This window comes from Camelus ferus, chromosome 11, assembly GCF_009834535.1.
Source record: "Camelus ferus isolate YT-003-E chromosome 11, BCGSAC_Cfer_1.0, whole genome shotgun sequence".
Lineage (NCBI taxonomy): Eukaryota > Metazoa > Chordata > Mammalia > Artiodactyla > Camelidae > Camelus > Camelus ferus.
Window position 1 is genome coordinate 65507722 of NC_045706.1, and position 24663 is coordinate 65532384.

Below are 24663 nucleotides of genomic sequence, written 5' to 3' on the forward strand. Positions count from 1 at the left end.
GATCAATTAACAATAAGAAAAATAAAGCTTTTTATTTTACCTTGACTTACTCTTTCTCTGATGCTCTTCTTTTTTCTTGTAGATCTGAGCTTCTCACCTATATAAATTTTTTTCTTGTTGAAAAACTTCTAACATTTCTTTCAAGGTAGATCTACTGGCAACAAATTCCCTCTATTTTTGTTTCTGACTATATTTCTCCCTTTTTAATAGGATAACTTTTCAGAGTGTTGAATTCTAGGTTGGTGGGTTTATCTCTCAGTACTTTAAATATTTCACTCTACTCTTCTTGCTTGCGTGGTTTCTGAGGAGTAGTCAGATATATTTTTTTATCCTTTCTCCTTATAAGTAAGGTGTTTTTTTTTTCTCTCTTTTTTCAATTTTTTTCTTTATGTTTGATTTTCTGCAGTTTAAATATAATGCCTATGTATGGATTGGGGGGGGGAGCATTTATTTGTCCTGCTTGGTGTTCATTGAGCTTCCTGGATCTGTGGGTTGGTGTCTGACATTCATTTGGGAGAATAATTCTCAGTCACTGTTGCTTCAAACATTTCTTTTATTTTTTTCTCTCTTTCTTCTTCTGATATTCCTATTACAGATATATTACATGTTATGTAGTTGTCCCACAGTTTGTGAATACTTAGGCTTTTTTCCCCTGTGCTTTTCAGTTGAGAGGTTTCTATTGTCATATCCTGAAGCTCAGTGATTCTTTCCCCAGCCATATTTAGTCTACTAGTGAGCCCATCAAATGCATTCTTCATTTCTGTTACATTGTTTTTGATCTCTGCATTTCTTTTTGATGCTTTATTAGAGTTTCCATCTCTCTGTGCTTGTAGCTTTCTACTTTTTTCAATTAGACCCCTTAGGATATTAACCATAGTTTATATGTATTCCTGGCCTGATAATTCCTGGCCTATCTGACTCTAGTTCTGTTACTTGTTCAGTCTCTTTAAACTGTTTCTTACCTTTTTGGTATGCCTTGTGATTTTTTTGTTTGAAAGCCAAGCATGATGTACTAGGAAAAAGGAACTGTGGGAAACAGGCCATTAGTTACATAGTAGTAAGGTGTTGGAGGAGGTGTGCATTCTGTAGCCCTATGATTAGGTCTTACCTGTGCCCCTGGAACCTCACCAGTTCTTCTCAGAACTTCCCCCCCCTCTTAAGTGGACAGGGTGGTAGAATGGGTTGGAGTTGGACATTTCCCTTCTCCAGGTAGGTTAGGCTCTGGTAAAACAGTTTCTCCTGAGGTTAGGCATTGATAAGAAAAACAGAATGCTCTGGTATTTCTCAAAATGGTTTCCTTTCTGCTCCTCCTGCTGGAAGCAGATGGGAATTTTCACCCATTTTTACTGTGAGAACCTGTTAGACCTCCTGGAGCTACAAACTCATCAAAGTGTGGGTCCCTCTCCCCTGATGACTGAGTCCCTTTGGAGTTTTCATCTCTCAGGCTGGTCCACATTGAGTCTCTAGAAACTTGCCAATTACACTACCCCAGCACTGATTCCTAAGGAAGTTTCTGCTTGGTTGTTTCTACTCAGGTAAGTTGTGATTTTTGTATCCACCTGTATGTCTCCAATTTTGGGGGGAGAGTAGCAGTTTGCCCTGTGACTTACTTCTCTGAAAGATCCAAGAAGAGTTGTTGATTTTTCAGTTTGCTCAACTTTTTATTTATTGTTAGGTTTGAGTGGTGACTTCTGAGTTCTTTACATACTGGATCTGAAAGTAGAAGTCTAATTCATTTTGAATAAACACAAGCCAAACAAACAAAACTTTGCAAAGTGGAAGGAGTCAAATGTAAACTCAATGTGACAAAAGAAGCCCTAATTCTAACAACCCACTTTAAGAAGAAAAACACTGAAACAAGAAAGGGAAAGTCAATGCTGTTCACCTAAGCACCACTGCTTATCCTAACCCCTGACTTTTTCTCATATCAGATTTTGTCCCCTCTTTTTTTTTTTTTTTTTTTCATTTTTTAGAATAAATTATTTTGGCCACAGACTTTCCACTTTTATCTTCTTGTTTTCTCTATTTAAAGCTGGAGTTTTGGGTTTTGTCTCAGTCTACATCCACTTGCATCTGACTCAAGCTTTTTTCATTTATTTCTCAGCCTTTTCACTTTGTTCTTCCTCTTTATAAGAAAAAAAAAAAAAAGCTAAAGCTCAAAACAAGTACATTTCCTTCCAGTTACTGGGGACCTTCCAGGTTTGGGAAATTACAGTGTATTAGAGGAAAGGCTAATAAAACCCCCAATGTAAATATTTTAGTAGTTTGCTAAAGAACGAACCTCAAATACTATGTGGAAAACAATTTAGAATGAGGTTTATAAAGCTCAGTATAAAAACCTGTTTGACTGTTAAAGCAGGTGCAGATAATCACAATTTGCTATTAAAAGATACAGTGAGAGAAACATAAATTCAAGACAGAGGCATGGGTCATGAGAACTCCAAATCAATAGGCTGTGAATTATTAGCTGTTCCCTATCTGTAAAGCCAGAGACCTGAGTCACTTTCTGTCAGTGGACAGGAATCTGGGGAATCAGTATCTATGTATTTCTCAGAGAAGAGAGACTTCTTGGCAGAAGTTTAGGGTTTATCTTTTTTCACTGTGGTGGGAACATTCATTTGCTTTTTAACAACTCAGTTTTTCTAACTATAAAATGATACAGTGCATTGGGAAAGGTGGTCAGAAACTTTTAAGTGAATATGCTAAAGCTGGCCTTTAATTTCATGTAGCAAAATGAATTCATGCAGCAATAATGCTAAATGGTTACTTGGATCAAAAGTTGACCCAGTTTACATCTTCCATTCATCAAAGTACGAGATTTGTACAAAAAGTACAGATTGACTCTCAAATAGTGCTCCCTTATAGAGGTTTGGTTCTATTGTTAGGATAACTGACTTTTTTCCAAAAAACATATATGCCAGTTACTGAAATGAGCACAGACTCACCCAACAACTTAAATGAATCTCCAAAGATATTTTCTCCTGAAGCCATTGTGAATATTGAAAATTAAGCCTGAACAATTTTGATGTATAAGCAACTCTTTAGCTATGTTCTTCCACCTTCAACTTTGACACTTATGGAGTAATAGAAGGAAAGATCTTTAACAGCAATGACAGATGTACAGATAAAGGGAACTAAGACTGAATTATATTTTGATTGACAAGTGTTGGCACAGATGCTAAAAATAAATAGCAGAAATCTATCTTGCAATTAACTCCTATGAAATTAAAATTGTAATTTACAAAAATGTATAATATAAAGAAATAGGCTTTCTCTGTTTTAGTAAAATAAATCAATACAGGGAGTAGAATGGTGGTAACCAATGGCCAGGGGCTGGAAGGAATGGGGAGATGTTAGTCAAAGGATACAAATTTCCAGTCACAAAATGAGTAAGTTCAGGGGACTCTAATGTCAGCATGGTGGTTATAGTTAATGAATATTGTGTTACATACTTAAAAGTTGCTAAGAGAGTAAATTTTATGTGTTCTCACCTACAAAAGAGAAATGGCAATTATGTAATATGATTGAGGTGTTAGCTAATGCTACTGTGGTTAATCATCAACACATTGTACACCTTAAATTTACACAGTGCTCTTTGTCAATTATATCTCAATAAAGCTGGAAATTAAATTGGATTTAAAGTGGTTAAAAAAGAGTCTTTGGCCACACTTGATTGCTCAACCATTGTTTTTGTCAGAGCTCGATAAGCTTCTAAAAACAAGACAATTTTCAAAACAACCATCTCTCTTCTCCCTGCCTCTTCACTGGCAGCCAATACCAGGGGTTAAACAAAAGTTGTGTAAACAAAAGTGTGATCATAGACAATGCTCTTCTGGGGAAGAAATCTTTCTTTTTATTCCTTCCTATCTCCCATTTATGTCACATGCTCCAGTGTCCTGTGAAGGCAAGGCAGGAACTCAAGTGTCCTTGAACAGACTTAGCCTCCTTCCTACTTAAGAGCCCACTAGGCGTTTACCATTGAACCTGGCAATGTTGCCTGGCTCTTCTGTGGCCAGGGAGCCACAAAGTAAAGTTAAACTTTTCAATTAAAGATTGGATGATGATATTTTTACATTTTCTCTGGTCAATTAGCATCTAAAAAATTTCTTGGAAATTTGAAATATATACAAAAGTAGACATAAAATAAACTGCATATCCCTGTCACTGAGCTTCAGTAGGTACCAACTCATGGCCAATTTTATTTCACCTATACTGCCTTGCACTTCCCTTCTACATTATTTTCAGCAAATTCTAAATATCATATAACTTTAACTGTATGTATCTCTAAAAGGTAAGGACTTTCTCTGTCATCTTTTTTTTTTTTTTTAAACATATCTACCATGCCACTGCAACAACTAAAAAATAGAAGTCCTTAATATCTTCAACTACCCACTCAATGTACAAAGATCATTGTTTCATTTTTTTCTTCAAATACAGGTAGTCTTCACTTTGCACTGTAGTGTAGGACTGTAAAGTGACCATGCAAAAATAATTTACATAATTAATGGTAAAATTATTATTGATCTATGATATTTGCAAATATTAAACAATTAAACATTAAAAACTCTCCTACTTTGGTTATAAATAGATAAGAAAATGAAAAAATCTAGTAAAACTAGTATTTATTTAGTACATAGTAATACATTTAAAACATTAGGAACATCAAGTGTTTTAAGTGTTTTAATTCTTTATAAAATACCTATCAAGAATAGTTTGAGCAGTGCTCGCTCATTTTCTGGTCCTGTAACTTACAATATGAAGGCACCATCTCTTGTATGTCTTGGCAAGTTGTCATACTTCTTTCTAACTTTGGATCCGCTTCCAACATTTTATCCTTAGTGCCTCCAATATTGTGAAATGTATCCAAGAGTTTGTTTAACATAAAGATTTTTGCTGATGTCACTTCCTCTGGGAGTCTTTGTGTCTTTGTCTCTTTGCCACAACCGCTTTCCCCATTTGTGTTGCTAAGTTTGCCTTCACTGATTTCCTCTGGCTGCAGATCTAGAGTCTCTTAGATGGCTGCAGGGTCAACATCCCCACAGTCAGCTGTTTCTTTCATAACTCCATCTAGATTCTGTGTGAATTTCACGTCCAGCGATATCACTTTTTGTCTCTTTGCTGAATTTTCATCTTTGTTGGTCAATTTCTTCCTTCAATTTTCTGTTTTTGTAAAGTGGCATGCAGGTTTATCACTGAGAGACCAAGAGGCTACACAACCACACACTTCACACACTTTACTGTTTTTGTGTGTCCTGAATAATAGTTGCACAGTGACCAACCACCAACAGACTTTGAAAGAAGTGACATGATTAGTCCCCGAACATGTTGGAAAACCTGTTTATATGGAGGACTGACTATGATCATTATACTGAGCCATTTTATAAAAGGGACTTGAATATCCTTTACTAGGTGTCCCTGGGGGGTCTGGAACTGATCCCCCATGGATAGTGAGGGATGACTGTATAGTGATTTGTGGGCTGAAGACCTAGTGGTGACATCTGCATTTTATGCAATTATTCATATTTAATATACTGTGGTAACTGAGATTTGAACCACGTTGCTGGAGGACTGGTGTTATTTAACTAAACTGGCAACAGAAATCTGTTCATTTGTGAACAATATAAAGCAAGGACTGCCCACGGTTTGTTTAAATCAAGATCAAATTAAGGTTCACATATTGTGAATGGTTCATAGATCTCTAAGTCCCTTATAGTTTTCCTCCTTTTTCTTTTCTTTTCTTTTCTTTTCCTTTTTCTTTTTATTCCCATGCAATTTACTTGTTGAAGAAACTGGGTTGTTTATGCTTTGCTGTTTCTACCAGCCTGGATTTTGCCATTTTCATCTCCATAGAGTTGTTTAACAAATTTCTGTCTCCCATAATTCCTATTAACTGGCATTAGATCCCAAGGCTTCTAGTTGGCTCCTGAATTCTTCTGAAATACCCCAATATGTTTTGATAATTCCTTTGAATTTTGGAATAAGATATCCTCTGTTTACTTGTACGTATTCTAAGCTTACTTGCAGAGATGGAAGTTACCACTTCTCTAAGGACCCCTCGTTCCTTTCAGTGGGAAATGGTATGTGAAGACCAAACTGGTCACTAGAGTTGCTCCTTGCTATTGCATTGGTCACTGGATTGGTCTTTTCAGCGAATTGAACAAAGAGACAGATATAGATAAACAATATAGTGGATTTTAACCAACCAAAGGAATGCATTTTATGCCTATTTTTATGTCTATATTGCTATTTCTATATCTACTATATATACCTATTTCTATATCTACTATAGAGAAAATATGTCAAAAGGTCACACTATTGCTTCCAATCCAAATTCGAGACTTCAAGGCTTTTACTTGCCTTCGTCTATCTTCTATCTGTATATTCTTTTCCCCTGCCAAGGAGCCCAGCTCTCAACAACAATAACAGTGATAAAAATTAGGATAGTATGTAATTATTCACTTGCTCACCACTTCAGAATTATAGTACAACACTACACCCATACTATAGTCATTGAAAAATATTTAATTTCATTTTCCCTCATTTCCTTCATCTTTAGGGTATATTCCACCAGAGAGATGCAGGCAAATTACTGTGCTTTAAAGTCAATTGGAGTAGTGCCTCTCTGTGATTATGCTGCCTGCTGGAGACACATTTAGGTAACTTTGCTTTTATTTTACTTCTTCTTAGCTCTCTTTTTCCCTGGTCCTCTCTGGTGAACTCGCTGGCCTAATGGTTTAGCTTGTTCTTGTGGCACTACCAGCCTGCTCTTTTTTTTCTTTCTTTCTTTCTTTTTTCTTTTTCTTTTTTTTTTTAAATTGAAGTATAGTCAGTTACAAAGTGTCAATTTCTGGTGCACAGCATAATGTCCCAGTCATGCATATACATGCATATATTCATTTTCATATTCTTTTTCATTATAGGTTACTACGAGATATTGAATACACTGTGTATAAAATAGCTACCAGCCTGCTCTCAATTGCTTCCCACCTGAATCTCCATGGTTTCTGAGAGCACCTTCAGGCTTGCCCCACACTCTGTTCCAGATGAAGTCACTTCATTCGGGGAGAGTTCTCCATTCCAATGATGTGACTCCACCTGGGTAAAGTCTCTGGGCCATTGCTCCAGCATTGGGGGCAAATGCAGTTTCCTACTTCTCTTGAAGGACATCCCAGCTTTATAGCAAGGTATTGAGTAGAGGTAGTACACTCTGACCTTCCAGGTTTTCCTCTCCTGGTGTAAAACTTCCACCCTGTGAATGAGCTAGCATGACAGTGATCAGAGGCCAAGTGTTCTTGGCTGCCACACCTGAGATTAGACTCTGCCCTGCAATTGGGACTGAGATGAGTGCTGAGGGGCGCCCTGACTGCTCCATTGCACTCATTTGGCATTTAGCCTCTGTGACACCAAACTGCAAGCTGGGGGAATGAGAAATGCCATCGGCCTGCACCCCCAAGGAGGTACTGTAGTCCTAGACTGTGAGCCGGGGGGAAAGGGACCCCCTCCCCACCCTCTTGGCCATAACATCCCAGAGTAGAGCTTCCATCATAACAAGCTAGGGAAGGAAAATGGGAGCAGGTTATGGCTGAATTGCAATAGGCTTTTGTTGTTTCTACCAAGACTTACTACATTTTCTTGAATAATATTTTTCCATTTGCTGTATGCCATTAGGACAATTTCCAGAGACTTTACATGGTTGTTTGATAATTTGAGCAGTAATGGTTGTTCCACTGGGGATCAGGTGCACAGAGCTCCTCACCTCCCTGTCCTGGAAGTTGCCCTCCAGCTTATTTCTGATTCCTGTGGGTTTCAGTTGTTCTGATCTTTCACCTCCCAGGTGACTCTTTTTTTCTTCCCACTGAGTATGTGCCAGGTGCTTTTTATATATAGTTCCCATTTTGTTTCTCACACATCCCTGTGAAGGAGGTTCTGAGAGTTGTGATGATCAGGGGTTACAGATCTTTCCAGAAATTACATCTCATTCCTAGATTTTAAGCCATTAGAAAGTTTAAACTCATTTCTTTTTTTTTTTTAAATTAAAGTATAGTTGTTTTACAATGTTGTGTTAGTTTCTGGTATACAGCAGAGTGATTCAGTTATACATATACATATTCTTTGTCATTATAGGTTATTACAAGATATTGAATATAGTTCCCTGTGCTATACAGTGGGTCCTTGTTGTTTGTCTATTTTACATATAGTAGTTTGTATCTGCTAATCCCAAATTCTTAATTTATTCCTCTCCCTCTTTCCCTTTTGGTAACTGTAAGATTGTTTTCTGTGTCTGTGAGTCCATTTCTGTTTTGTAAATAAGTTCATTTGTATCATTTTTAGATTCCACATATAAGTGATATCATATGATATTTGTCTTTGACTCACTTCACTTAGTATGATAATATCTAGGTCCATCTGTGTTACTGAAAATGGCACTACTTTCATTCTTTTTTATGGCTAAATAGTGGTTCATTGTGTGTGTGTGCGTGTGTGTGTGTGTGTGTGTATATATATATATATATATATATATATATATGCCCAGTCATCTGTCTATGGACACTTAGGTTGCTTTCATATCTTGGCTATTATAAATAGTGCTGCTATGAACGTTGGGGTGCATGTATTATTTTGAATTAATTTCCTCCAGATACATGCTCAGGAGTGGGATTTCTGGATCACATAGTAACTCTTTTTTGTTTTTTTTTAAAGAACCTCCATACTGTTTTTCATAGTGTCTGCACTAAATGACATTCCCACCTTTTCTCCATACCCTCTCCCTTTTCTCCACACCCTCTCCAGCATTTGTCATTTGTGGACTTTTGAATGACGGCCTTTCTGACTGATGTGAGGTGATACCTCACAGTAGTTTTGATTTTCATTTTTCTGATAACTAGTGATGTGGAGCATCTTTTCATGTGCTTGTTGACCATCTGTATGTCTTCTTTGGAGAAATGTCAATTTAGGTCTTCTGCCCAATTTTTGATTGGGCTGTTTATTTTTTGCTATTGAGTTGTCTGAGCTGTTCATATATTTTGGGAATTAGGCCCTTTAGACTCATTTTTAATCAGAGGGAAGTCACCTGACATTTTACCACACAAAGAAAGAACCACTTTCTAGTTATGTGTTCCTCTCTAGAGAGGTTACCAAGCCCTGCTCTGCCCTCCCACTGAGTCTCAAATAGCAGAAAATCTCTTCAGAAAAATAGGATGCTCACAACAAGAGAAAGCTCATATTTTCAGCACTACCCAGATTCAGGCTTGTGGCTCTGTTGTTGAGTTTAAGTCTTTGTTAATGCTGAAGTGATTCGGTCTAACATAACCCAAAGCCTGTAAAGGTGTACTAACAAAGGGCTTGGATTGACCTATATCAGTTGTTTCTCAGTCTGTTTAGTGGAATGTTATAAGTTACTGCAGGACTTCTCATGGCTTTTCATACACAGAGGTACATTTTTGATTCTCTAAGTGTGGAATATTATATGCACTATTTCCCAGCTTGTTTGGCCATGCAACCCAGTTTCCTTGTGCCACTTACACTCTGTGTTTTGGGAGAGGTTGGACTAAAACATTTATTCATTAAGGAAAGGACAGGGGAAATCCTTACAAATGACTGGAAAATCTTTGCAGAAGAACTGTGTTTCTTTCTGCCATCCTTTAGGGTCTGGTGTGGAAGATAGTACCTAGTTTTTGTCTCTTAAAGGGGGAGCTCATTTGATAAACTGTTCAGAATCTGCAGGGGTCTGTGAGGGCATAGCCAGCTTCCTGTTGAAGCCTAATCTGCATTCCCAACTGGAGGACTCTGGGATAATCCCATAGGTACCTGTTGATCCTTGGAAGAAATCCAGAAAAAGACTTTGGGGCAGGTGGTTAACTTGGCTGTAGCAAGAGCACACTGTTGTATCCTCCAGTGCCAAGCATGGTGCCGGCACTTGTGCATGATAGGAATTTAATAAATACTTGTATACATACTTGAAATCAATAGTAAATCAGTGCACAATTCAGAGTCAAGCTCCCCCTCGTCCCCCACAAAAAGAAAAAAGGAAAATTGGCCCTGCCCGCACATTTGGGGCTTATTCCGAGGGGAGGGAGAATCAGAGAGTTGCTGCTGCTGCTGCTGGTCCCCAGGTGTGGGTGCTTGGAGGGTGTGGTCAAGGTTGCAGAAAGTTCCATCCCACTGAAAGCTCCTAAGCCCAATCCCTGGAAGGCTACTGGAATGTTCTCCACACACAGAGTAACCTGAAAGTACTAGACCAGTAGTTCTCTGAGTGTGGCCCTGACGCCCGCAGCACCATGCATTACCTATGGGTTTGTTAGAATTAGAAACCTATGTTCCTCTCTCCCAAACTATTGAATTAGAATCATTGGCAGTTTGTCCAGGAAACTGGTTTCACAGACCCTCCAGGTGATTCTTATTCATTCACATTAATGTGTAAAAATCACACTGACCTTGACTATGATTTTGAGGTCAAAATGATTGCTATGGACCACAATTTTGTCCTTCCCAAATTCATACGTTGAAACTCTAAGCCCAACACGATAGTATTGGAGGTGGGGTCTTTGGGAGGTAATTAGGTCAGGAGGGCGGATACCCCGTGCCTGGAATCAGCGCGGTTATAAGAGGGATCCCAGAATGCTCTTTGCTCCTTCTGTGAGGATGCCACAAGAAGATGGCTGCATGTTAAGCAGGAAGCTTGCTCTCACCTAATACCAGATCTGCCAGCACCTTGACCTCAGACTTTCAGCTTCCAGAAATGTGAGAAAAAAGTATCCGTGGTGGTGGCATTTTTCTGTAGCAGCCTAAACTAAGAGAGTGATAATCATCAGAGTGGGGGTTGTGAAACCTGGATGAACATTAGGAAAATTTGGAGAACTTGAGAAAACACTGAGGCAAGACCCCACCCCAAACCAATTAAGGAAGAATCTTGGGAGAATATGATTAGGTTATTGACAGCTTAAATGCTCCACAGGTAATTTTAATGTGCAGCCAGCTGAGAACCACTGGCCTGGCGGGTTGGGCTATCAAGGTGCCTGAAAGCCAGGATGCTCAGGAGACCGGGGGAGCAGCACAGCAGTGACCAGGGAGACTGAAGCTTGTCACCTGAGGACAAGATGGCAGCATGATGCCTGGCCCCCGAGGTTACTTCAGAGGCACTTATTTAACAAGTGGTAGTACTGACCCTGAGGCACGAGCTCTTGCTCATCTCGTATGTATTTACCCTTTCATGCCGGTGAGGGCTTGGGATGCATGCTGTCCCTTGTCCTTAGAGTTTCTGAAACAAGGTTTGTGAGTAGAGACCTGGTGCCCTGAGTGGGCAGAGGTGGTCTGTCTCTTACCAGGCGAAGCCCGCATGGAGGAAACTGCTGATGGTGAGCTAGTCCTCGTGACAAATGGACCACACTTGGCTCTGAGGATGAGGGTTGTGGGCAGACCTGGGATTTGTGGGGTGGGGCTCAGGCTGGGAAGTACAGCTTTTCCATTCAGTGGGAAAATGTCTTGCTTTCTCAGAAGCTCCCATTTCTTGGCCCCATATTCACCTTGTCTTAAAAGCCCTGGGTTGGGAGCGACCTGTTCTTGGTTGGCATGTGGGTTTCCAACTGTGTGACTGTAGCCTCGGGCAGCCAGGGATGCTGTGCCCACACCGTGGCCAGGCCTGTAGAGTGCTGAGCCTTACTTATGACATATTTATAACTGAATACAGTGTTTTCAATTTGCACAGAATAGTTAGAATGTTCTATTAAAGTTGTGAAACATGAAAAAAAAAAGTGGTGGTAACATCAAATAAGAATTCTTAACCAGAATTTCAAAAAATTATTGGGTGCCATCTCTGTGTCCTAGATGCTATGGATACAGCAGCAGTGAAAAAGCCAAAGTCCTCAGTCTGATGGGGCTTATATTCTAGCGGGTGGGGGCAAAAATAAACAACTGGTTACACTATGTAAAATAGCACACGGTAATGAAGGAGAAAATTTAAGCAGAGATTTAGAGGGATCATTTTATATAGCATAGTCAGAAAAGTCCTCATTAACGTAACAGCTGAGCAGAGACCTGAATGAAGTCAGGAAGTAAGTCATGTGGGCCTCTTGAAGAGTGAGGAAATGGAGGCGCCAAAGCAAAGGCAGAATCATGCTCGGTAAGTTGGAGGAACAGTAAGGAGGTGCTGTGCTGAGATCAGAGAGGTAAATAGAATCATGAGAACTAGGGGGCGGGGAGAAGGGGAGATGATATGGTCTTCTGTAAGAACACTGGTTTTTACTCGAAGTGATGAGGGAAACCACTGGAGTGTTTAGAGTGAGAGGTGAAGTGCTGGGTGTTATTTTCTAGCAGGGTCACTCTGCTGCTGTGTTGAGACTAGACTGGAACAGTTAAGGGTGTAAAGGCAGTTAGGAGTTTATTGCAGAAGGCCCAGTGAGAGACCACAGCAGCTTGGACCAAGGTGGTAACAATGGTGTAGCTGAGAGGTGGTTGGATTCTGCATGTACCTTGAAGATAGAAGCAACAGACTGTGACAATAAATTGGATATAGGATGGGAAAGGAGGAGTGGACTCAAGGATGATGCTAAAGTTTTTGGTCTGAGAAGTTTTGAGGATGAAATTGTTATTGACTGGGAAGACTGAAGGAGAAGCTGGTTGGGGGGGTAAGGGATGGGCAGGATTCAGGACATGTTTTAGACGTGTTAAATTTGAGACCTCCAAGTGGAATAGCAAGTGGGCAGTTGAATATATGTCTGAAGTTCAGGAGAGAGGTCTAGAGTAGAATCAGAAATATGAAAGTCATCAAAATGTAGATTGTTTCATGCCACGAGAGTGAACCTAGATCCTTGCTACTTACAGGATTAACATTACCTAGAAGCTTGTTAGGGCTGCAGAATCTCACTATCTCCAGAACTATTGAATGAGTATTGACTTTTTATCATGATCCCCCAGTGATCTTAAGAGACTTTAAAGTTTGAGGATGCTTTCAGATTAGATGACCTAGAGTCTGAATTCTGAATGAATATAAAAAATAAGGACTGAGGACCATCTAACTTTGGAGGCCATGGAAATGAGATGAAGATGGAGATGATAGGAGGAAGGAGAATTCAGAGAGGATAGTGTCCAAATCCAGGTTCAGAATGTGTCTTAAGAAGAAGGAAGTAATCAATTTAGTAAATGTTGGAGGTCAGTTAAGATGAGGAGTGAGAATTGACCACTGGAAGCAGCATTACAAATGCTATTGGTGAATTCTACAAGAGCATTTGAGTGGGGTTCAAGAGACTGGAGAGACAGAAATTGGAGACAATGAGTATAGACTTTTATGAGTTTTATTTATAGGAAAGGAGAGGAATGGATTGTAAGTGGATGGGAAATGGAAGTCAAGACTTTTGTTTTTAAGATGAGAAAAAGAAAATCCTTTCATTATATTGGATATGGGAATAATCAGCTAAGGGGAGGGGGAGTTGATGGAGCTGCAGGAAGATTTGAGAGCTGTCCCAGAGTACCTTGAGTGAGAGTGAAGGGACCTAGGACACAAGAGGAGGGATCATCTTTAGTGAGGAGGATGGACATTATTTATGGGAACAAGAGAAAAGGCACATTGATAAATGTGGGTGTGGAAATTATGAAAGTTTTCTTTTGATTGACTCAACTTTATTAATTAAATAGTAAGATAGACTTAAGAACATGAGGATTGGAAAGGAAATATTGGGGATTTAAGCAGAAGGAAGTGTGAACTTCTATCTAAGACAGTTTCCACAGTCTTTTAAAGTCATGGCACACATAAAAACATGAGAATACTTGGGTAAATAGGAGGGCATTTGGAGCCCTGGGCCCGTTTACCAGGGTAGGATGCAACTGGATCAGGGGTTCTGGTTGACAGAAGTCCTACCCAGATGCCCATATGACTAACAAAAGTAATAACTTCTGCACCCTGGTTCTGTTTGGTACATGGCTTCCCAGTGAGTTATGGGAATGAATGGACCAGAGGAAAGTAAAGAGATAGCCAGGTGTCATGAAAGGATCCATGTGTGATATAGTTCACAAATCTGAAGAGAGACAGGTCAAGATGGTTGTGTGTTTTTTAACCATCTTCAGCTCTTACAGGCATAGTCATACAACAGGTGGAGAACTGGATTTAACTGGGTTCAGGGTTATGCCAAGTAAGTACAACAGGAAGAAAGGGGGGATGAGGGAGTTGAGGAGAATGGAAAGGAATGACTCTTAAGTTTGGAGCAGGTGTATAAACTAGGTGAGGAGAGAAACTAGGATGCAGAATGGGTGAGGAATATTGAAAATGTGGGTAGTTCAGTGGACTGTGAATTTTGTGGTGTCTGAGTTTTGAGAGTTGGGATCCCAGGGGGAAGAAGGATGATCAGAGAATAGAATGATGGAAATTGAGATCATGATGGGATGCAGATATTGATAACAACAAAGCCAGGGTACTTCATGAGAGTGGGTAGCTGAAATAAGGTAGAAGAAAAGGTGCTAGTAAGCTGAGAGGTCAAGGTATCAGAGGAGAATATTAAAATCAGTGAACCTGGAGAGCAAATCTTCAATAAATGAGAGAGAGAGAGAGTAACCCCAAAGAAATATGTATGACCATAAAAAAAGACTAATACCATTTGCTGGAGGAGTCTGATGTCAGAACTTCAAAGAAGGACATTTGTGGAAGAGGAAGATACAATGTGTTAATGGGACAAAGAGGTTGGGAGGACATCCTCCTCCACCTCTGGGTCTGGTGGTACAAGATGTGTGGAAAAGAAAGCAATCCCCTTGAGGGTCCCATAAAAACAGTGTGCTCAGAGGGAGCCAGGTTTTCATTAAAACCATGTGGAAAGAGAAAGCGTGGTCCAAGTGTTTGAAGATGCAGGAGATTTTGCTGTGATTCCTGGGAGGCTGTGAGGAGTTTGGGAGCTGGGGAAGTCTGAGAGATGGGATCAGGTTGGGGGATATGTGGAGAGACAGGGGATGAGAGCTCAGGTGATGAAGGGGTGGGCTTCTTGTCACATGTGACTACTGCTCTTACGGTTACTGGTGAGCAACTATTCCAGATTGTTCAGAATTTTCTACCTAAGAAGCTATAGGTTATCAAATGTCACTTTTCAGATAACATGCTTTTTCTAAGACAAAATATTTTCTTATTATCTATTTGAGAAAATGGCTTGACCTTCCCTTAACGCCTTCTTGAAAATGTCCTCAAAATCATCATTCCAGAAATGAGAAGTGACAGAATCTTGTCTAATTCCCTGACTTAAGATGATCCATTCTAGAAAAGTGATTATCTATTTTCTTCAAGACTCTTTTTTTTTTTTACTTTTTTTTTTAAATTGAAGTATGGTCAGTTTACAATGTTGTGTCCATTTCTAATATACAGCACAATGCTTCAGTCATATATGAATATACATATGATCACTCATATGTGGAATATAAAAAAAAGACAAATGAACTTATTTATAAAACAGAAACAGACTCACAGACATATAAGACTCTCTTTAAAGCTTTTTTATTGAGTCTCCTTTCTGATTGGAACATTGATCCAAATGTTCAGCAGCCCTCACTCCATTTTAGTATAACACATGACACCAGCCTTTGCTAGGATGTGAGGGTGGGTGTTCTCCGGGGAATGTAAATGTGTGTGCGTAGCCAGGATAAGAGTGATGGTGTCCTGAATGCTCTTTAAGCCTGATCTTTATGGACTTCAAGGATATTTCTATCTCCTGTGACCTGGTGACTTTGGTTGTGACTCATCTTGACTAATACCTTTTCAAAAACACTGTGCACTGAAGGACAGCTAGAAAATTCTAGGATTCTGTCCAAGTTCTAATTGAGGAGCAATTCCGCACCCTCACAGCCTTTCATTGGGCAACATTTGTTAGCGCTTGTTTTCCAAGTTACCAAATTACTCATTTTAGAGTTCAGCTGCCCAGAAATTACTTTCTTCTAGGCCCACAATAAGAGGCAAACAATCAAGACAGTCTCCAGGATAAGGGCTGGCATGTGGGATCATCCCATCTTTGCTGTGAAGCTCAGGAAAGAGGGAGGGAGGAGAGAAGCCAGCTATCCAGCAGGCATTTGAGTAACCACAGTGGGACATCCCACCTCACATCTTGGCAGGTGTATTAGTTGTGCTTTTCAAGGTCACAGAAAGGAATCCTATACACATCGTCTTCAGTGATGGGATTTTATTGTCAGAATATGAAAGCTTGGGGTAGGATGGGAAATTTCCTTATCAGCTGTGCCTCCTGGGCCCCCACCTGGGAGTGGGGCTGATGAAGCACAGCAGACTTCTTACCTATAATCAAAGGGCAGAGAGGCGATGTGTCTTCTCATTGTTCCCCTCACACAGTAAGGTCAGGGTCCAGCTTCTCACTATGAGGCTCTCCAAGTAGAAATGGTGCCCCAAATTCACCTCTTTGAAGGTCAGCTTCTCTAACATTGGGGGTTTTTGACCTGCGGCTTTGAGGATCCACAAACCCCCTTGAATTACATGCCCAAATGAGGGTTCATCCCTCTGCATTTTCTTGGGAAATGATAACCCATTTCCAAAGGAGTCTTAATCTTTGCTTCAGGTAACCATGGCTAGAGTAACATATTTGGGCTTTATTCATGGCCCATTACAATGTAGGCCGGAATGAATTCTTTTGAATGATCACCCTCAATGGGGTCCATGACCCAGTGGCAACCAGAGGCTTTCTCTCAATGTTGTGTGAGGTAATTCTCTCACTTCCCCAGACTGAATTCTGATACCTCCTCTGGTCTTTCCATTAGTCACAGAAATTCCCTCATCTCTCTGCAATTGCTCATATGCCACCCCCTGACTTGGTAACAGGTGTAGAATTGTTTTCTTGTGTGGTTCTGTGGTCAGATGAGTTTCTTTTACACTGTTCAAATGGACCTTACAGTGGGTCCCATAGTTGCTGCACTCAGTTCTGTTTCCCCCCTACGTGATCAAGGTTGAATAAGTGAAAGCTATTACAGGATTTTCACTTCTTAGAAAGCAGACAGCTTAGATTTGTCTCCCACTCTTCAGTAGCAATGATTCTACAGCTGGATGTACAGAGAGTTGTAAGCAATCCCAAAGGTTTTTGTGGCCCACGCCTCTTTACAGAGGTAGATTTTCAACTACCTCGGAGAGGGTTTTCAGGATACCCAGTGTTGACTCAGACTCAATCAACAGCATTATCAAAACAAATGAAGAGCAAAGTGAAGAAGAAAGTCCAAATGCTGTTATTCAATCACAAAAATTGAAGGTGACATGAACTTATGTTGCTTTTTCAGTCAGTTACTCTAAGTCAAATCCATTTTACCTCTTAATATAAGTGACCCTTTTGTTGGCCAAGGCTCTGCTTGGGCTTCAGGGCCCTGAGTTGGAGAAACTGGAAAGCTTTGAGTACTGTTTGGTTTTGGAACAATGCTGTACATGGTTCAAAGATGTCATTAACTATAAGTGAATTAACAGCAGCACCTACCAAAGCTAATCAAAGCCAGGAAACAAAATTTATTTTCCCGAAGTTTTCAGTTAGCTGAACTTGAAAATGTTTAGAGACTTGATAATGTGAATATATCATAAGGGTCTTATACATTTTTTTAGGCAAGTCTGTTGAGAACAAGGATGATCACTACTCAATTCCCTTGGCATCAAATATCATTGCCAATTTTTGCAGAAACTTCTCATGTGAAGACCAGTATAACTGTAAAAATACTTTTTCATCCTTTGAGAAAGTTGAACTCTTTTTAAAAAGGAATGAAAATTCATTTCAATCCAAAGGCATTGAGGGCTGTCATTTGTATTTTCTGCTTTTGTTTTGAAAGATGTTTTGTTTTATCAATATCAGATCTTTTATTACAATATTCTTTAAGGTAAAGAAAAAAGCCAATATTTCAATAATGTGCTCTACACAGCTTCAAGAAAGGCATACAAAGCATGATGTAATATTTTACTTTTCTCTTTGGAGTTCAAAAGGGTTGGAACAATGCTTACATTGACTCAGGAAGAGAGAAAACCCTTACGAAGGAAGCCAGGTCAGCACAACCAGCTGGCATTTTGTTTATCTTCTTAGCATTAAAAAAAACAAACAAACAAAAAAAAAACCTTTTTCTTGGCTCTGCTTCTGAACTTACCTGCTATAGTGCATTTCATTTTCAAAGGGCTTGGTTCTTTTCCTTGTATTTGAACACACATCCTATTTGATGGAAGAACTTCCATTAAATTACCGTGTCAGCTCCCATCACGCTCTCTTTTCATGGCTCTTGCTGTCTAGGTTATAAGAACCCATGGCAAGCAGGAGAGTCCTCAAAGGAATGTGTGTTGGATCTTCTTGAAATGTGTTGCCCAGATCTGGTGAGGTCTTTGCCTCCAGGAAGCAGCAGGAAGAAGGTAGGTTGGCCTGTGCTCAGTCTTTCTTATTGGATGGGTTTTTCTTAAGAACAGCCACAGAAAGTAGTGGTGCCTCAGGGACTGACTGATACCAAGGTGAGGGTTTGGCAGAGTGTTATTAATAAATGTGAAATAAGCAACTTCCTCAATGATACTTCTTGGATGGAATTTAGCATATAATTTCAACCTGGTGCTGTTCAGTGCTTCCTCTTAGAGTCCGGGAAGTTGCCTCCTTTTCTCCCACTGGACGAATGTGTTATCACTTTCAAGCTTTTTTGCTGTGAAGACAAAAATAATAAAATCAGCCCTGCCAACTACCTTATTTCAGTGGCCAGTTTTCCTTCCTCTAATGAACAGTGCTGGCCAGTGTGACTGAATCACTGCATGTGGGCAGCACGACTCACGCATGTGTCAGACAGTCAGCGTCCTGGGCAGGCTCTCCCTTTTTGGAGTGCAGCTCTAGGTGGACAGGGACACCTCTTCAGACTTGCTTTAGTTGGAGAAAAGCTCAGAGAGAATAAAGAACCTACCCTTTTCCTTGAAATTAAGGGTTATTGAGCTTTGCTAAGGTAGCGTGGAAAGGTGAAAGAGTGAAACCCCCAAGCTCTACACCGGGGGGTGGTGGGCACTTGTTAAATAGTGTTACGCATGCTGAGGAAATCCTCACTTTGGACTCAGCGTGGAAGTTAAGATTGTTTTACGCAATGAGTGTAGGCCAAGTGAGCATCATTCCTTACACAATGCTGCTGCTTAATGACTGTGTACCTGTGAGGTGTGTTACATGTGATGTACATTTGGTTTTCCTAGAGGTTGTCTCAGTATATACTCATATGACTCAACTCCTTCTGTGTTCTTGGCTTTTCTGTCAGTGGAAGTAATGGTGATGTGTGTTTGCTCACCTCACCAGCTTTTAAACTGAACACTGATTCCCTGGCATGGGGAAACACTTCTCATTTCTTCAGCAAAATGTCCAACAGGCCAAGCTAGTTTGTAGTCAGTTTCTCACCTTGAAAAATCTTGTCTTTTATATAATCTCCAACACTTAAAATGGAGGAATGTCTAGATCACTATCAAATTCTTTTCATATCTTTTTTTAATACTGATACCATTGGATCTTTTGATGAATAGCATTTAAAAAAAAAGAGGGATGGTGTATTAGAAGTTTCCTGGGAATGCTAAAACAAAGTAACATAATCTGGGTAGGTTAAAACAGTGGAAACTTACTTTCTCACAGTTCTGGAAGTTCTAGAAGCCCAAAGTCAAGGTGTTGGCAGGGCCATGCTTTCTTTGAAGGCTCTAGGGGAGGATCCTTCCTCGCTTCTTCCTAGCTTCTCCGAGGTGCCAGCAATCCTTGGTGTTCCTTGGCTTGTAAATTCATCACTCCAATCTCTGCCTCCATTATCACACAGCATTCTCCCTCCATATCTTTGTGTGTTGGAATTTCCCTCTTATAAGAGCACTAAAGCCCACACTCATCCTCTACTTAATGGGATCACATCTGCCATGACCTTATTTCCAAATAAGATCACACTCAAGTTCAAGTGGACATAAATTTTTGGTAGATACTATTCAGCTTAGTACAGGTAGTCTTGAGAATACTCTTCTAAATATTCTAAATCCCTTTAACCTAAATGTGGTTCAAGCAAATACCACTACAGAAATAATCACCATCACATCCCAAGCTCCATTAATGGCACACATTTGTATTCATTTAACAAATAGTTACCAAGAGTCCATCAGACACCAGGGACAGTGATGGGCACTAGGGAAGACAGTAATGAACCAGAGAGATGAGGTCCCTGTTTTCAAGGAGCTTACATTCTAGTCGGGGAAGAGATACACAGTATAATTCATTTGTACTCACAGGCAGTATTTATTGAGAACTGACCATGTGCCGGTCACTGAGGATGAGGAAAAGGAAGAAAGAGCAGAGTCCATGCCCTCATGGAACTTACTTTCTACTGGTAGAGGGACAATGCATAAATAGGTAAATGAGTAAACAAAATAATTTTAGCTGGTGATAATGCTATGAGGAAAGTAACAGGGCAGAGAAGTACAGGGTACTCTTTTGATCTGAGCCCTGAAGGAAGCCAGGGTATGAGAATTGTGACTGTCTCCATTCAGTGTTCTAGTAGGGGGAACAGGAGGTAAAGGCAAGTTCCTGGCACCTTGAGGAAGAGCTGAAGGCCAGTGTGGCCTCTGGGAGCCAAGCAGGATGGAACAGAAAGAAAGGGATTGAGCAGTAGCCTGGGGCTCACGTAGAGCCCAGTAAACCACCATGAGATACTATCACTCTAAATGCTCTGGAAAGCAGTCTAAGGGTTATGAGCAGAGAGAGGAATTTGGATTTACTTGGATTTGATAGGGAACCCCTTTGGCCATTGGGTGTGTAATGGGTAGAAAAGGGATCATATTTAGCTGCAGGGGAGGCAGGGACCTTGACCACAGAGCCATTGGGATTCAGACAGTGAAAAGGGCTGTGAAGTAATCTTGGCATGAAGGAGAGGAGGGGTATGAAGAAAGGTAATTACATTGGATGGCTAGTATCCAGGCAAGGCCTCCCTGAGGAGGTGGCATTTTAGTGCATACATGAGTGACTGGAAGTGACTAGATTTCTCAAGATCTTGAGAGAACAGAAATTGGAAAGTTCTAAGTCCGCTGTGTTAAAGGCAAGAAAGAACAGCTGGAACCTAGATGATTCCAGCCTAGAAAGTCAGCAGATGCACCATGAGGACTGAGGGAAAAAACCCAGAGTAGTGTCAAGTCCACCCCCTGGAGCCTTGTGTTTGTTCCCTGAGCCTCCTCAGGGTCCCAGAAGGGACATGAGGCTCTGCAACTGCCTACCAGGAACAGAGTATTTCACCTTGGCCCTGGAGTCACTGTCTGTGGCCCACAGGCTTCTGTTGTATTGTAAGGGACAACATTCCTCAGTGTAAGAGAAGTGACTGCTTTCTGAGATGCATTCATTTAGAGGATCTCCCTCTGCAAAGCATTACAACTAATCGTTCTCAAAAGCCTGTGCCTTTTCACACAGCAAAACCATTTCCAGGAATCTGCCCTACAGAAACAAAGTTACCAATACTTAAATACAGTGTATGAAGATTTTACTGTGCCATAGGTTATAATAGCAGAAACAACATTAAATAAACTGAAACAATCTCCTTCATTGTTTTCTCAATGATTCATTTTTTAATTAAAAGAAAACTTTTGGGCTGAGTATGCATTCTAACTTTATTCTTCTAGTTTTCCTGATTGATATTTTCATAGACAGTTTTGTCAAAAGTAAATTGAAATGTAGCAAAATTTGGATCAGCCTTGCACTAGATACAAAAACAAAACCCGTTAAAGCATAAATGAAAACAAATGAAGGTGCATTGTGGCTTCTCAGTGTGGTTCAGTGTATAATGGCCCACTTTGATAGATAAATGGCCAATGTTTCACAAAATTGCCTATTTTCTCAGTGAAGGGAGATATCTCTTTTCTGCACATGGCTCATGAGTTACAAATTCGTTCTGATTGCCAGTAAATTGTGGACTAGATGATTAAAAGAACATTCGAATGATAATGCTTTCCTGTATGCAACCAAAGAAACTAAATGGGAAGAAAATATACCCATGACTCAAACCCCAAGTTTCTTTTAAGGAAAAAGAAGTCAGATCTTACCATTAATTTTTGGTCCAAACAGCAGGAGATAAAATACAGAATTTAATATGAGGGAAAAAAAACTAAAGGAATTTGAATAAAGCCTATCAATAGGAAAATGGATGAATACATTATAGTACATCTATAATATGGATGTCTATGCAGCCATTAAAAAGAATGTGTAGGGTCTGTATTTGCAGACTCAAAAAATTATGTATTGTGGATATTTTTCTAAGTTAAAAAAATTTGCTATGTTTTTATTGAATTAGTCAGTTTACACTCTTGTGTCAATTTCTAGTGTACAGCACAATGCTTTAGTCATATAGGAACATGCATATATTCATTTTCATATTCTTTTTCACCACAAGTTACTATAAGATATTGAATACAGTTCCCTGTGCTATATAGTAGAATATTGTTGTTTATTTTATATATAGTAATTAGTATCTGCAAATATCAAAACCCCAATTTATCCCTTCCCACTCCCTTAGCCCCTTGGTAACCTTAAGTTTGTTTTCTATGTCTATGAGTGCTTGTTTTGTAAATAAGTTCATTTTTCTTTTTTTAGATTCCATGTATAAGTGATATCATATGGTATTTTTCTTTCTCTTTCTGGCTTCACTTAGAATGACCTTCTCCAGGTGCATCCATGTTGCTGCAAATGGCATTATTTTAGTCTTTCTTATGGCTGAGTAGTATTTCATTGTATAAATATACCACAGCTTCTTTAATCTAGTCGTCTGTCTGTTGATGGATATTTAGATTGTTTCCATGTCTTTGTTATTGTAAATAGTGCTGTTGTGAACATTGGGGTGCATATAATTTTTGAGTTAAGGTTCCCTCTGGATATTTGCCCAGGATTGGGATTGCTGGATCACATGATAAGTCTATTTTTAGACTTTTGAGGAATCTCCATACTGTTTTCCATAACAGCTGCACCAAACTGCATTCCTACCAACAGTGTAGGAAGGTTTGCTTTTCTCCACACCCTCTCCAGCATTTATCATTTGTGAACTTTTTAATGATGGCCATTCTGACTGATGTGAGGTGATACCTCATTGTAGTTTTGATTTGCATTTCTCTGATAATTAGTGATATTGAGCATTTTTTTTTCATGTGCTTATAGGCCATTTGTGTGTCTTCATTGGAGAGTTGTTTGTCTTCTGCCCATTTTTGGATTGAGTTGGGGTTTTTTTGTTTATTTATTTTGTTATTAAGTTGTATGAATTGTTTATATATTCTGGAAGCTAAGCCCTTGTCAGCCTCATCTTTTGCAAATATTTTCTCCCATTCCATAGGTTGTCTTCTTGTTTTGCTTATGGTTTGCTTTGTTATTCAAAGCTTATAAATTTAATTTGGTCCCATTTGTTTATTTTTGCTTTTATTTCTATTGCATGGGTAGGCTGCCCTAGGAGAACATTGCTGAGATTTATGTCAGATAATGTTGTGCCTATGTTTTCTTCTAAGAGGTTTATAGTGTCATTTTGTGTTGGTATAAGAACAGACATTGGATCAATGGAACAAAATAGAAAGCCCAGAAATAAACCCACAAACTTTTGATCAATTAATCTTTGACAAAGGAGTCAAGAACATACAATGGAGTAAAGACAATCTCTTCAGCAAATGGTTTTGGGAAAGCTGGACAGCTGCATGTAAATCAGTGAAGTTAGAACACTCCCCTACACCATATACAAAAAGACTCAAAGTGGCTTAAAGAATTAAACATCTTGGCTTTTGATTTTATACAGGTGAGTCACTCATTTGAGGTTTCAAAGCAACATGTCTCTAATTTAGGACAGGCTGTTTCTCAGTTTGGATGTGAATGACAGGTAATCTGGGAAGGTGGACACTTTTCATGATCCAAAGGAGGCTATTCACATGGAGTTCAGTATAAATTGTGTCCCCTGAAGCATAAGTCTGTTGATGTCTCTTGAAAGACCATACTAGTCAGATTCTACAACATACAGGTTGGCTATTCCCAAGAGGAAATGTGACTTGATTTGAAATTAAAAAGCAGACATTCAACCTCACATCTACCACAAAGTACTATATGCTTCCATGAATCTGGGCCACACTTTTGAAAAATCTGAAGTGGATATGAAGTACATCTGTCAAGGAAGACATGAGAAGGAGCACAATAATTTTAATTTATTTATTTTAAAAAATTTATCGAAGTACAGTCAATTACAATGTGTCAATTTCTGGTGTACAGCACAATGTCCCAATCATGCATATACATACGTATATTTATTTTCATATTTTTTCATTAAAGATTATTAGAAGATATTGAATATAGTTCCCTGTGGTATATAGAAGAAAGTTTAAAAAAAATGTATGTATATATAGTGGCTAACATTTGTAAATCTCAAACTCCCAAATTTATCCCTTCCCATCCCCTTTCCCTAGTAACCATGAGATTGTTTACTGTGTCTGCGAGTCTGTTTCTGTTTTGTAGATGAGTTCATAGTATCCTTTTTTTTTAGGTTGCACATATGAGTGATATTGTATTTTCCTTTCTCTTTCTGTCTTACTTCACTTAGAATGATGATCTTGAGGTCTATCCATGTTGCTGCAAATGGCATTAGTTTATTATTTTTTTATGGCTGAATAGTATTCCATTGTGTAAATATACTGCAACTTCTTTATCCAGTCATCTGTCGATGGACATTTAGGTTGCTTCC

The 24663-nt window shown here is 39.4% G+C and overlaps 1 pseudogene; it reads left to right on the plus strand.

Moving 5' to 3' along the window:
* The window catches only part of LOC102507523, a 367819-nt pseudogene that overhangs the window by 156421 nt on the left and 186735 nt on the right, over positions 1-24663 (plus strand).